We start from the raw sequence: 14,512 nt of genomic DNA on the forward strand, positions 1-14,512 counted from the left end.
AATATTTCATCATTCCAAAAATTTTATATAAATTTAATTATATAGTATGCAGCCTTTACACATTAGCTTTTTTCACTCAGCATATCTCCCTGATTATTCATCCAAAGTTATCACATATATCAACAGTTCATTCTTTGTATTGCTTAGTGTTCTATGGTATGAATGTATTGCAGTTTGCCTCACCATTCACCTATTTGATGACATCTGGGTTGTTTCCAGTTTTCAGCTACTATAAGAAAACCTACTATGAACATTTGTTTACAGCTTTTTGTCTGAACACAAATTTTCATTCATTTGGGATTAAAAACTGGAAAGTACAATTGCTGGCTTGTATAGTAAGGGCATATTTAATTTTATAAGAAATTGCCCAACTTTTCCAAAAATGTACCATTTTACATTTCTACTAACAATGTATAAAAGATTAAGTTTCTCTTCTTCCTTATTGGCATTAATGTTTTCACTATTTTTTTTGAGAGAGGGAGAGGTTGTGGCAGAGAGACAGAAGAGAATCTTAAGCAGGCTCCACAGCCAGCACAGAGCCCAGTGCAGAGCTCGATCTCACGACCCGGCGATCATGACCTGAGCAGAAATCAAGAGTCAGATGCTTAACTGACTGAGCCACCCAGGTGTCTCTGTTTACACTATTTTTTTTTTTTTTTGACAGAGAGAAAAAGAAAGAGCAAGCAAGCACAAGCAGGGGCGCGGCAGCAGAGGGAGAGGGAGAAGCAGGCTCCCCACTGAGCAGGGAGCTGACGCAGGGCTTGATCCCAGGACCCTGGGATCATGACCTGAGCCGAAGGCAGACTGACTGAGCCACCCAGGCGCCCCATTTTCACTATTTTTTATTTTAGCTGTTCTGACAGGTGTATAGAAATACCTCACTGTTAATTTAATTTGCATTTTTCTTATGGCTTATAATGCTGAAAATCTTATGTGCTCACTTGCTATCTGTACATTTTCTTTAGTGGAATTTCTCATGTTTTTTGCCCATTTTCTAATTGGATTGGCAGAACTGTTCAGCATCTTCGCTATGGTGGCACATACACAGACCTACTACACAGGTGATAAAATCGTGTACAACTAAATATACACATGAGTACAAGTGAAGCTGAGAAAGTCTGAATAAGATCCGTAGATTGCATTACTTTCAATATGTTTGTATATCATATAATATTGCAAAATGTTACCACAGGAATAACTTTTCATTATGTCTAACAACACGAACTGAATTTACAAATATCTCGCTAACGTTTCAATTAAAAATAGTGTATTACTATGCTATGCCATCAACAGTTGAATAGCGTCTCTGGATTGAGAGAAGAAAAATGCATTCAGTGCTTTAATTTACACCAACTTTTCTTTGCATGATACAAAATAAAATAAAATTATAAGGTAATCAAATGCCCCTCCATGCCGGCATGTCTAAAGCAACCTTGCAAATTAGAATTAAAAATTACTTTTTGTTCCACTTGTCTTCTCTCCCCCACTTACATGCAGGTGGACAATATCAGTGAAATAAAAATCTTACATGACTCTTTAGAAAATAAGCTTAATTTTACTCCACACAATTAGTGGAAAGTTACTGGATTAATTTAAAGGTTTTAGTCTAATAAGGTATTTATCTTGACCTGACCCTTCTATGTGGCAAAGAAGGGCCTATGTATGAGCACAATAGGAGGCCTACATCTATTCCATTTGACATGCATACACTCACAACACAATAATGTATATAAAGTATGGGAATAACACTAGCCCAAGCAATTTAAAGCAGTCTAAAACTGGCAAGGATCCACTATTATAAAGGTCAAAAGTGGCGGGGGTGGGGAAAATACATTCATTGGAGTGGAGGGTGCAGGGATCATCAGTGACTTTTCTGAGAGTAGCTTCCATAAAATGTTGGGAATTGACCACAGATTGCAAGCTGCTGGGGAGTAAATGAGTGATGAGGGAATAGCAGAAAATGTTGAGTGTATTTTGCTGCTGTGGATAAGAGATTGCGATGGGATCCTGAAAGGAGACCAGAGGGTTTCCGGCCAGCATAAGCCTATAGTTCATCCATTTAAATGTTCCCTTCCCTTCAAAAATGGCAAAGATAATAGTAAATAAAAATGAAGTAAAATGAAATGATATAACCGTAAGCAAGAAAAAAATATTTCCACGGATCAGAATATGAATAAAAACACACTGTAGCAAGCAAAGGCTGATGCTGTGTGCCTGCTGGGATCAAGGACTGAATACATGAAGAAAGGATCTGAGGCTTGAGTTCCTGGATAACAGGGTCCAAAAGTACCTTGGGCATTACTGAGCATCAAAGTCTGGCTCGCCTTGTGAAACCCGAGGTTGGAGCTCCCTGCCTATTAAGAGAGGCTGAAAAAAACCTACGCCAACTGCCTGAGGTTTGCATACAACTCCCTGCCTTGGTTGGCTAGAGGAAATAAAACAACTGGCAAAAAGCACATGGGCCAAGCCGAAACGAAGCTAGCCCTAATATGAGCAAGTGCCTCAGAAAGGCAGATGATAACTCTAAACCCAAAATATGAGCTGTGTACTCCCCACTAATCTCCTTGAGGATGAACCTGAGAATGAAAATTTCAAAATAAATGACAGAAACTATCAGATTGATAGCAAACATTTGCAAAATTGAGGACCTACAGTTATGTTAAGCAAAAATACAAATGTGAATTATATTAAAATACATATTTTTTAATTCCTAAGGGAGATAACTGTAGTAGTGGCATGTATTACAATAACATGAACAGGGGAGAAGTATATTATAAACACAGCTAATAATGAATTACCAACAGATGTATATGAAAGAAAACGTATAAATATAAAAAAGAACAAATAAGATGAACTGGAATTGGAATTAAGAATAATAAATCATAGTTTGTAGGCTGGATATATGTGAAGTTGGAATTTAAAAACAGGAAAGCAATCCTGAAAAATTCACTCTGAATTAGCATTAAAGATTTGGTGGTTATGAAAAAGCAAAAATACAAAAAAACAAAATCTCTATTCTCACCTGGCTTAGTGATCAAAGGAAGAGAAGCAAAGTAGATTTCATTGTGGTAGGAAGGGGGTGGATATAATGGATTTATGTTTGAAATACTGAGGTTATGTCCATGCAGTGGACACTGAGATTCCTGCACCCGATGGTCAATTTCAAATACAGTTGAATTCACAGAGATTATGATTATAAATATGGATTCTAACATAAGAAAAGCTGATGTCAAAGGATGGTAAGACCATCCAAGACCAGCTTTTAAAAGAAAAAGAAAAGAAACAAGGATTGTTGCATGGATGCCAAACAACAATAGTTTCAAAAGAAGACAGAACTAACACAAGAGCTGTGTTAGATTATAAGAAATCAAAGGTGTACAGTAACCACATGGAATGTATAGTCCTGGGGTGCCTGGGTGGCTCAGTCGTTAGGTATCTGCCTTCAGCTCAGGTCATGATCCCAGGGTCCTGGGACTGAACCCTGCATCGGGCTCCCTGCTCAGCAGGAAGCCTGCTTCTCCCTCTCCCACTCCCCCTGCTTGTGTTCCCTCTCTCGCTGTGTCTGTCAAATAAATAAATAAAATCTTAAAAAAAAAAGAATGTATAGTCCTGGATTAGATCAAACAACTAAGGGAATATGAATATGGACCACACATGAGATGATGTTATGGAATTTCTGCTTTTGTTAAGTGTGGGCATGTCATGTTTGGCCATGTATGAAGAGTGTGTTAATATTTAGGACACAAGATGAAGCATAAGACACATGATGATGTTTGTAATTCACATTAAATATTCATCAGCATTTAAAAATAAAGTTAACACCAAGAATGTGATAGCAGATAGTCCATAGGTGAGAATGGAAAGTAAAACCTTAGCTTTATCTATTGGGAATTCAGTCAAGATGATGTGAGGATGATTTCTTACTTTTCTGGAAGTTCCTTTGTTTTTAAATAAAGGGAAGTGTTTTGGGGACTTCTGGGAGTAATCATATTATAAGGATCCCAAAAAGAGTATCAGCGATGATTGAAATGTTCCCATAAGCTACAAAGATTGCCTCTACTCATTACCCCAAGCAAATGTGTCCAGTAGTTTGAGTGGTTAATTCTCTGTTTGCTGGGACAATTTTGGTTTTAGCACTGAAAATCCCACACCACAAGAAACCCCTCAGGTAGCCGATAAACTCCAGGAGGGAGAAATATTATGGGAAACCTTGACTTTTTATGCACTCAGTGCATGAGTGTACTTACATCTACAATTTTGTCTCCATAGATGAACTCTGTGTTCCTAATTGTTTCTATGGCCCATACATCTCTCGCTATTAATTCTCCAATTTTAAAGAAATCCAATTTGCCAGTTCACTGACACAAATTATGGCTTGAGTCTTTCTATGTATATGTCTGCTTTATAACATAAACTGAACATTGCAAGTATCTCCCCAAGCCTAAAATGTTTAATGAACAATTAAAATGTAAAGTATGTATTTCTTGATATTATCTCATATAGACTAGAATCCTAAAATTTTTAACTTTAGCGAAAGCCTATATTAATATTTTTAAAACATTCTTTTAAATGAAGATTCATATGTAAATTAACATTATAAAACCAAATTTTGGGGGGGGTTGATTCATTTTATGTGGAAAAACTTTTAAGGAATGTATTTGTACAAACTCTACCAATAACATACTACAATATTCTTTACTCTCATTAAGTTAGATACAACAGTATTTTTCCTTGGCAAGAAGTTAGCATTTTGTTAACCCACTATAAATATTGCAAGTAGTAAAATTAAAATAATGTATATGAAAACATTTTTAAGCAAGAATATTATATACGTGTTAGTTATATTTTACTTTCCTGCAGAATTATATATTAATTCCATTTGTGACTTACCTCAGTTACAACTATTTCATCTTGACAATTCAGCCTTTTCTCTAGCACTGTACTTAAGTTTGTATAGGCATCATCTTCAATAATATAAACTAATCCATTTTGGCTTGAAAGAGGATATGTTTTTCATTGATTTCCCCTTAGCACTAAAAAAAAATTATAACTGTGTACATCTTCCCTCTTAATAAGATTATAGCATTAAATATAATCAAAAATAACTCTTTTTCTATTCTCTTTTCTATTGCTCATAAGATGGTAAATATTGTAATATTTATTATTGAGTTCCCAACCCAGGGAAGTAGTAGGCATTTACACCCTGTTTTTTTTCTTTCTGACCTTCTCTATTCTTCAACTTTTGCTTATCTGTTTCTGTATCTGGAATATAGGAAGTTACATGGAGAACCAACAAACCTTCACAGGAAAAATAATCCCATCAAAACTATTTGCAGCAACTCAATGGACACACCCATTTAAACACTAACTTTAGACACTCTCATTTGGACCTAATAAAGATAAAATACCTGATCATTACACAGCAAAAGACTATGTGCCTAGGTTATTGTCAGATCTGCCCAGTCATAGGATGGAATGAGCACAGATGGCAATGGTTCATACGAAATTGGATTTGAGCAGATATAAAAGAAAGAAGTAAATTACATGATGAGAAAGTCCAGACGCCCATGTCATTTGTCTCAGCTGACCTATCATCTCTTCCTCAATTCATGATATTTAGGAGTCTTTACAAAGCCTCTTTTCATACAATACATTGTAAATCCCATCAACTACGTAGTATTGGAAACTCCCTCCTTCCTCATGAGGGAGGAAATGACACAAGACTAAATGACACAAGATAATCAGTGAAAATGTTGGCACTAGCTGGGGAAGATATTATACATAATTAGAACCCATCTCAAGCATGACCTAAAACTTAGTGATGAGGTAAAACCCACTATCTGGTGGTAGAGGAGATCTGAGGTTATGGATATACCCTGAACCTTGGGTAGTGGGGAATGGTTGCATGGTTTATTCAGAGGCCTAAAAGAAACAAGACTGCAAAATTCAGGTTAAAGTTAACTGAGAAATAGGTATCTATATAAACCTATGAATTTAAGAACAAAAATCACAGGTCTTTTTCTTTTCTTTTCTTTTCTTTTGGGGGGGGTGTTCTCCTATCAGCGATCAGTAGAGATAATTAACCACAGATAAATCCTCAAAAACTGCACATGGCATGTGTAACTCATCCTGTGGTTGTTAATCTGACTCCTCCCTTGATCATTCCTGTACTCCTACAATGTGCTCATGGTCAGAGTAACCACTGGGGAAAGAATGGAATATTTGCATGAGGCCCAAAACAGGGTCTTCCCTGAAAGTGCTAGCTACTGCCACCTGTTGAATATTCAACATGCCAGCAGCAGAGACCAAAGCTGAAATATTAATATGGTATCATTCTTCAGGGATATCAACAATCCAAACACTGGCTAGTCAGTCTCATCAAACTGCTTCCATTTGGCAGAACTAGAGACTCAACTATACTAGAATCAATACTTGGACTGGCTATTATTGCCTCTATGTTGTAACTGAAGTGCCAGAGAAAGCCTGGATAATGTGCCTTTACCTGCATCAGTTGTATTCTTTAATGGTGGTGATGATTTAATTAGATAAAGCTGTACCAAGATAAACTGCTAGGTAGCAAAGAAAGAAGGAAAATATCTGCTATTTATGAGTTTTTATAACACTTCTTTTCAGACAATACATTGTATATCCTATTAACTACATAGTATTGGAACCAGCATCCAGAATCATTCTGAGTATATAAAATTTTGATTGGAATTTTATATGCTAGAGCACAATAATACATCTCATCTTTGAAATGAGAAACACAGATATACCAATTTCCTTTACTTGACAGCCTGTGGATTTCCCTACTTAGGCAATACTCTATTCAAAAATCACAAATTCTGAGGTTTAATCCATGGAGAAATTAAGCTCTCATGCAAGAGGGATAAAGTATTTGTCAGCCTCTAGGTCCCTCAAAACATCTCTTACTTCCTCCAACCATTCACCCCTTTGCAGCATCCATGAGTAGCATTCATTTCTTTCACAAGAGTTTATTCAGTTAATGAAATCCCTTGAGTAACTCTCCTAAATTCTTCTCTGGTTTAAGCCAACGTCCTCCCTTCCATGGGATCAGTCTGCACTGTGAGAATGGAAAAAAAAAATTCCCCTCAAAATGAGGTTTTACAGGAACAAAAGGGCAACTGTATTTTATCAGGCAGAGGCATATAACCTTCGTTGGCACATCAATATACATCCACTTGCTTATTACTCTTTCAGGAAATGCTCATGATTAATAAAATGGTCTTTCTTATTTAATGTCATTTTCTTCCTTCTGAAACCTCAAATCTCTTCATAAGGAAGGATGCATTGGTGCTTGATTTGCACAGCATTGATAGATGCCATGAGAGTACACAGGATCACTTTAGGGCCGGAATTTAAAGGCTAGTCTGGTGTTATTCAGTAGCACAGGCAGAGAGAACAGCTCCATCTGATAGTTGCTGCCAGCCTTTCGCTGTTTTTTTTCACATTTGATCCTAATCCTCTAAGTAGGAGTAGCAACTTTGTTGGGCGGGGGTGACAATTTGGGGCTGCTGGAAGGGATATAGCTAAAATAAAGAACTTGAATGGTGCTTCTCCCTACTGTCATTTCCTAACTTCTTAGTAAATCCCACTATTTGGTTCACAGGCTATCTAACCCAGCTTCTGCCACCATTTTTAGAGACCTTGTTATCCAAATGGGCATCCCTTGACCTTATAACCAATATTGATTTCAACATGACTTCATCTATATAAAACTACGGTTGTATGTAAGACTTGTCATCACAAATACCCATACTACTTCAGAATACATATACTATCTCAGAAATCTTCAAAGCTCTTATTTAGTTTTTATTCACTGACATTGAAACCTCCCCATTCTCTCATTTCTTATACTTTTTTTTTCTTTTTTAAATTTCTGGTCTTTTGGGGCGCCTGGGTGGCTCAGTTGGTTAAGCAACTGCCTTCGGCTTAGTCATGATCCTGGAGTCCCGGGATCGAGTCCCGCATCGGGCTCCCTGCTTCTCCCTCTGCCCCTCCCCCTCTCATGCGCGCGCTCTCTCTCTCTCTCATGCTCTCTCTCAAATAAATAAATAAAATCTTTAAAAAATAAGATAAAATTTCTGGTCTTTTGTCTTTATTCCATCTTTAGTGCTTTGAGTTCATTTTTTTGTTTTGTTTTGTTTTCCATAGACCATCGGTTTCTTTTTTCTTGTTTCAGACCTACAAGTGGATTGGACACTTTGTTTGATTAGACACATGACGAAGTATACAACTCACTGTAACTAGCAATAATTGAAATCTAAATACTGTGTGATTGAAGGAATATGCAAATAAGAACTTTGCTTCATGATTATCAATAGAACTTGGTCAGGATAGTGAATTATTTCAATGAAATCCAAACATAGTCCTGAAAGTAAATCAGTGAATAGTACAAAACTATAAGTTCTTGTCCTTAATTTTTAAGATATTTGAATTTTTGTTTAGCCTGTGCAACTATTCATGCATTACTGAGTATATCAAGAGTCCAGGAAAGATAAGATCCACTGCCCAGCTCAGTTCTAGAGTTTCCATTACCTTGCCCTATCTGCTGTTCACTATAAATGTTGTATAATTTCACATATTTAAATCAATATAAATGTTCTGTCATCAATATCCAATGATTTTCAAAACAGAATTCACCCTCTGATAAGTGCCTTCTCCTGTTCTATTAGTTACCATCTGCAACTTTACCATTTTCTTCAAAACCTAAATTGTCAAGTTCCAAACTCCCATTTACCTACAAAATTTTCAAATCTCTTTGCCCTTGAAAAAAAATTCTTTGCCCTTTTACTTCTTTCTCCCCCTTCAGTCCAGATGGAATTTTTCAATGTGAGTGTAATCCCACCAATTTCTGCTTTTTCAGGGAATAAAGTGTTTTGGCAATTTGTATGTATCTGGCTCCCTTCTATTTAATGCTTTAATAATATAAACCACAGATGTTAAAACTAATTTAAATTCCAAGGGAGAAAGCCTGGACTAGCTTTGCTCATAAACCCAAGTTTTGCCCAGAGAAGACAATGGAATTTGGTTTTTTTAATTAAAAAAAAAATCTGAGTATAATTGACACACAATGCTACATCAGTTTCAGTTGTACAACGTAGTGAGTCAACACTTCTCTGTTTTACTATGCTCACCACAAGTATAGCTACCATTTGTCACCATGTAACACTATTACAATAAAATTGGCTATATTCCTTATGCTGTGCCTTTTGCCCCCCCCCGGCCTTATTTAGTCCATAACTGAAATTTGTATCTCCCATTCCTCTTCACCCATTCTGCCCATCCCTTACTCCTTCCCACTGGCAACCATCAGTGTGTTCTCTGTATTTATATGTCTGATTCTGCTTTTTGTTTTATTCATTTGTTTTGTTTTTTAGACTCTACATATGAGTGAAATCATATATTTGTCTTTCTCAGTCTGACTTACTTCACTTAGTATAATACTATCTACATCCGTCCATGTTGTCACGAATGGCAAGATCTCATCCTATTTTGATGGCTAAGTAATACTCCACTGTGTGTGTGTGTGTATGCATGTGTACATCTTTATCTACTCATCTATTGGTAGATACTTGGATTGCTTCCATAATTTGGCTACTGAAAATAATGCTGCAGTAAACAGGACACATATATCTTTTTGAATTAGTGTTTTCACTTTCTTTGGGTAAATTACCCAGTAGTGAAATTACTGGATCACATAGTACTTCTGTTTTTAATTTTCTGAGGAGCTTCCATAGTGTTTTCCATAATGGCTGCACCAGCCTGCATTCCCACCAACAGTGCATGAGGGTTCCTTTTTCTCCACATTCTCAAAAACACTTGTTATTTCTTGTCTTTTTTGATTTTGGCTATTCTTACAGGTGTAAGGTGATACCTCACTTGGTTTTCATGTGCATTTCCATAGTGATTAGTGATACTGAACATCTTTTCATGTGTCTGTTGGCCACCAGTATATCTTCTTTGGAAAAGTGCCTATTCAGGTCCTCTGCCCATTTTTATTTTATTTTATTTTTTTAAGATTTATTTACTTTAGAGAGAAAGCGAGATAGAGAGCACAAGCAGGGAGGGGGTAGAGGGAGAGGTAGAGAGACAATCTCAAGCAGACTCCACGCTAAGCGTGGAGTACATCTGGGGCTCAATAGCAGGACTCTGAAATCATGACCTGAGTGGAAACCCAGAGTTGGTCACTTAACCAAAGGAGTCACCCAGGCGCCCCCTCTGCCCATTTTTAAATCAGATTTTGTTCTGTTTTGATTTTTTTGGTGTTGAATCATGTAACTTCTTTATGTATTTTGGATATTAACTCCTTATCAGATATATCTTTTGCAAATATCTTCTCCCAATCAGCAGGCTGCCTTTTTGTTTTGTTGATGGTTTTCTTCACTGTACAAAAGCTTTTTATTTTGATGTAGTCCCAACAGTTTATTTTTGCTTTTGTTTCTCTTGCCTTAGGAGTCATATATAGAAATATGTTGCTATGGACAATGTCTGAGAAATTACTACCTATAATCTCTTTTAGGATTTTTATGGTTTCAGCTCTCACATTTAGGTCTTTAATCCATTTTGAGTTTATTTTTCTGTACGGTCTGAAAGAGTGGTCCAGTTTTCCCAGCACCATTTATTGAAGAAACTGTCTTTTCTCTGTTGTATATTTTTGGAAAGCACTGCACTTTGATTAAGAGTTTTACCCAAGTCACATGTAATCACACAAAGAAAAATTAGGGTCATGCCAGAAAAAAAGAGCCTGAGTTATAGTTAGAAAGCCTTTCCCTATCCCAGTTTGAATGGGGGATTCACCTATGTTTTCTGCTAGTATTTGTATGGTTTCATTTTTTACATTTTTCATTCATTTCACTGAACCAAATTCATATAGCACGTCAGGGGTGGATGTGAGATATCATCTGGGTTATGTCTAAACCCAAAAGTCTATATGTCATTTCATTAGCAGTGCTCTAACTTGATTGTAGATCATACCACTTTATTTATTTTTACTCTTCTATCCACTTCTTCTACAAATTGTTTTCCCTTGCTGTATTTTATTTTTAAAGATTTTATTTATTTATTTGACAGAGAGAGATGGACAGCAAGAGAGGAAACACAAGCAGGGGGAGTGGGAGAGGGAAAAGCAGGCTTCCCGCAGAGCAGAGAGCCCAAAGCGGGGCTCAATCCCAGGAACCTTGGATCATGACTTGAGCCAAAGGCAGATGCTTAATAACTGAGCCACCCAGGTGCCCCCCTTGTTGTATTTTTAAAAAGGACAAGCATGAATATTTTTAAGAAGTAATAGCTCTGATCTAACCCATGCCTTACATATATATACAACCCAAAGCCATTCTACTTCAGAGAAGTTTTTGAAATTCGTTCTGTTTTAAATAACTTTCTATTGTTGCCAGACAATGCTAAGCATTCCATCCTCACTACCCCCATGATAGGCTCTCACCAAGATCACTGGTTAAGTTAACGCTCTTGACTACTCCCTATTTTGAAGTCATTAGAAACATAGGCTTTCAAGTCAGAAAGTAGTGATTATGAAACTTTTGATAAGGAAATTGTCTTCACTGAGCCTCTATATCTTCATTAATAAGACACTGATAATAGCAATAGCTACCTTGACATTCACAGCATTCTAACTTTATTTTACTAATCTTACAGTCAAACAAAAAGACTGGAGCTCCAGCCAGAACTGTTTGCTATTTGATTTGCACAAGTATTTCCCATTTTTTTTAATGGACTTGTAGTGTTTAAGAAAACATTTCAGTCACTACTACATAGTTATCAACTTTTAATTCTGCACAGTAAGATTTTTTAGACTGTATATTACACGTTGTTTACTGATGGCCCATTTAAAAAAAAATATTTTATAGAGAACAAACTGATAGTTACCAGAGGGGAGATGCGTGGAGGGATGGGTGAACAAGATGAAGAGCATTAAGAGCACAGTTATCATGATGAGCACTGAGTAATGTGCAGAACTGCTGAATAACTATATTGTACACCTGAAACTAATACAGCACTGTATGTTAATTATAGTGGAATTAAAATTTTTTAATAATTTAAAAATTAAAAAAATAAAATAAAAAGAATATTTTAACTGTGAAAAAAAACAGGTAATATAGGGGCTCCTGGGTGGGTCAGTCTGTTAAGCATCTGCCTTCGGCTCAGGTTATGATCCCAGGGTCCTGGGATTGAGCCCCAGGTCTCCCTCCTCAGCAGGGAGTCTGCTTCTCCCTTTCCCTCTGCCCCTCCCCCTGCTCATGCTCTTTCTCTCTCTCAAATAAATAAAATATTTAAAAAACAGGTAATACATAATAAAGTCCTTTATATTGAATAATTTTAGCTTTCATAATCTCTTATTAACTGATTAATTTAGCCTTGAATAAAATATCACATAGACAAATGTCTACATTTGGCACTGGCATGTAGGTGATCTATGCTTTTCCACCCTGTGCCTGAGCTAACATTGTTCCTTGTACCTGAATCAGTCTGTTCATGGCCTGGGGCAGTTCTAGTCCAGCTTTTACTTTAAGGGCCACATATAAGCTTCTTTGTGAAGCTATTCCTGAATCTCACCTGCAAACTTTCTCTTGTACTCCCAATTAGAATGAAAAATAAAATCTAGATCTAGAGAAACCTTTGACAAAATAGCCTATTCATTTGTAATTGAGGCAACTGAGTCTTAGAGAAATGAAATGACATAAAATGTCATGCCTTCTGAGATTAAAAAAATGTGGCCTAATGACCAGTGCTTCTGTTATGTCCAATTCTCTGCATATGATTATTTCATTTTTTAAATTTTAACTGTCATTTTATTTTTTAAATTGTATTATTGTTGTTATTAACATACAATGTATTATTTGTTTCAGAGGTACAGGTCTGTGATTCATCAGTCTTACACAATTCACAGTGCTCACCACAACATATACCCTCCCCAATGCCCATCACCCAGCCACCCCATCCCTTCCACCCCTCCTCCACTCCAGCAACCCTCAGTTTGTTTCCTGAGATTAAGAGTCTCTTATGGTTTGTCTCCCTCTCTGGTTTTGTCTTGTTTCATTTTTTTCCTCTTTTCCCCTATGATCCTCTGCCTTGTTTCTGAAATTCTACATATCAGTGAGATCGTATGATAACTGTCTTTCTCTGACTGACTTATTTCACTCAGCATAATACCCTCTAGTTCCACCCACGTTGATGGCAAGATTTCTTTTTTTGATGGCTGCATAATATTCCATTAGATTTCATTCCACATCTTCTTTATCCATTCCTCTGCCGATGGACATCTGGGCTCTTTCCATAGTTTGGCTATTGTGGACATTGTTGCTATAAACACTGAGGTGCAGGTGGTGCCTCCTCTCGGATTACTACATTTGTATCTCTGGGGTAAATACCTAGTAGTGCAATTGCTGGGTCATAGGGTAGCTCTATTTTCAACTTTTTGAGGAACCTCCATACTGTCTTCCAGAGTGGCTACACCAGCTTGCATTCCCACCAACAGTGTAGGAGGGTTCCCCTTTCTCTGCATCCTTGCCAACATCTGTCATTTCCTGACTTGTTAATTTTAGCCATTCTGACTGGTGTGAAGTGGTATCTCTAGGCTAAGAAAGGGTAGAGATCATGCCCAGGGTCACCCAGTTGCTATTTAATAGATCATGGATTCAATCCCTATTAGACCACTACCACATGTTCTACAAAGATAAGTATTTACTTAATACACTGATATACTACATTTAAGAAGAGATGGGAGGATTCCATTTGTCATGACATGTAATCAGAAATTCTTCTCATTTCTTATGGAATTTGAAGTCACTGTTATGACACTCTGTTCTATATAACATGTATCTAAACACTTCTCTGAAAGGAAGAAGTGCAATTCACAGGGAGATGGGTCAGTACACTAGAGAGCAATGAAGGACTGTTCATGAGGAAGTCTGTGTTAGTGGGGGACATGCCCAGCTGTCAGTAAAGTGACTACTTAGGCATAATCTTTCTGAGGCTGTCACTCTGTCATCAAAAATCCAAATAGCTAAATCCTCCCAACTACAGTAATACCATGGTCTGTTTGTAAACTGAGAGAATTATGCTTGTTTTTAACCTGGGGATAGGAAATAGTTTCTCCTTCACAACCCTGAACAGTACGATTCAATTGCCGCGAATCTCCACTTGGGGCATACAAGAGCCTTAATTCTGGTACCTTACTTAATTCAGAAAAACATAGGAACTGAATCTCTTTAATCCATGTTGGTACAGGAAGGAAGAGGCCATTTCTACTCTTGCATGCAGGATAGTTATGTGGCTGAGCTAGATTTTATTTATTTATTTTTATTGGTTTTAAGATTTTATTTATTTATTTAAGAGAAAGAGAGAGGCAGAGTAAAAGAGAGCATGAGTCAGGAAGAGGCGCAGGGGTAAGGGAGAAGCAGACACCCCACTGAGCATGGAGCCTGACCTGGGGCTGGATCCCGGGGTCTTGGGATCACCTGAGCCAAAGGCA

The sequence above is a fragment of the Callorhinus ursinus genome, unplaced genomic scaffold (assembly GCF_003265705.2).
Source record: "Callorhinus ursinus isolate GAN/ISIS: 27379988/994484 unplaced genomic scaffold, GSC_fseal_2.0 scaffold10, whole genome shotgun sequence".
NCBI lineage: Eukaryota > Metazoa > Chordata > Mammalia > Carnivora > Otariidae > Callorhinus > Callorhinus ursinus.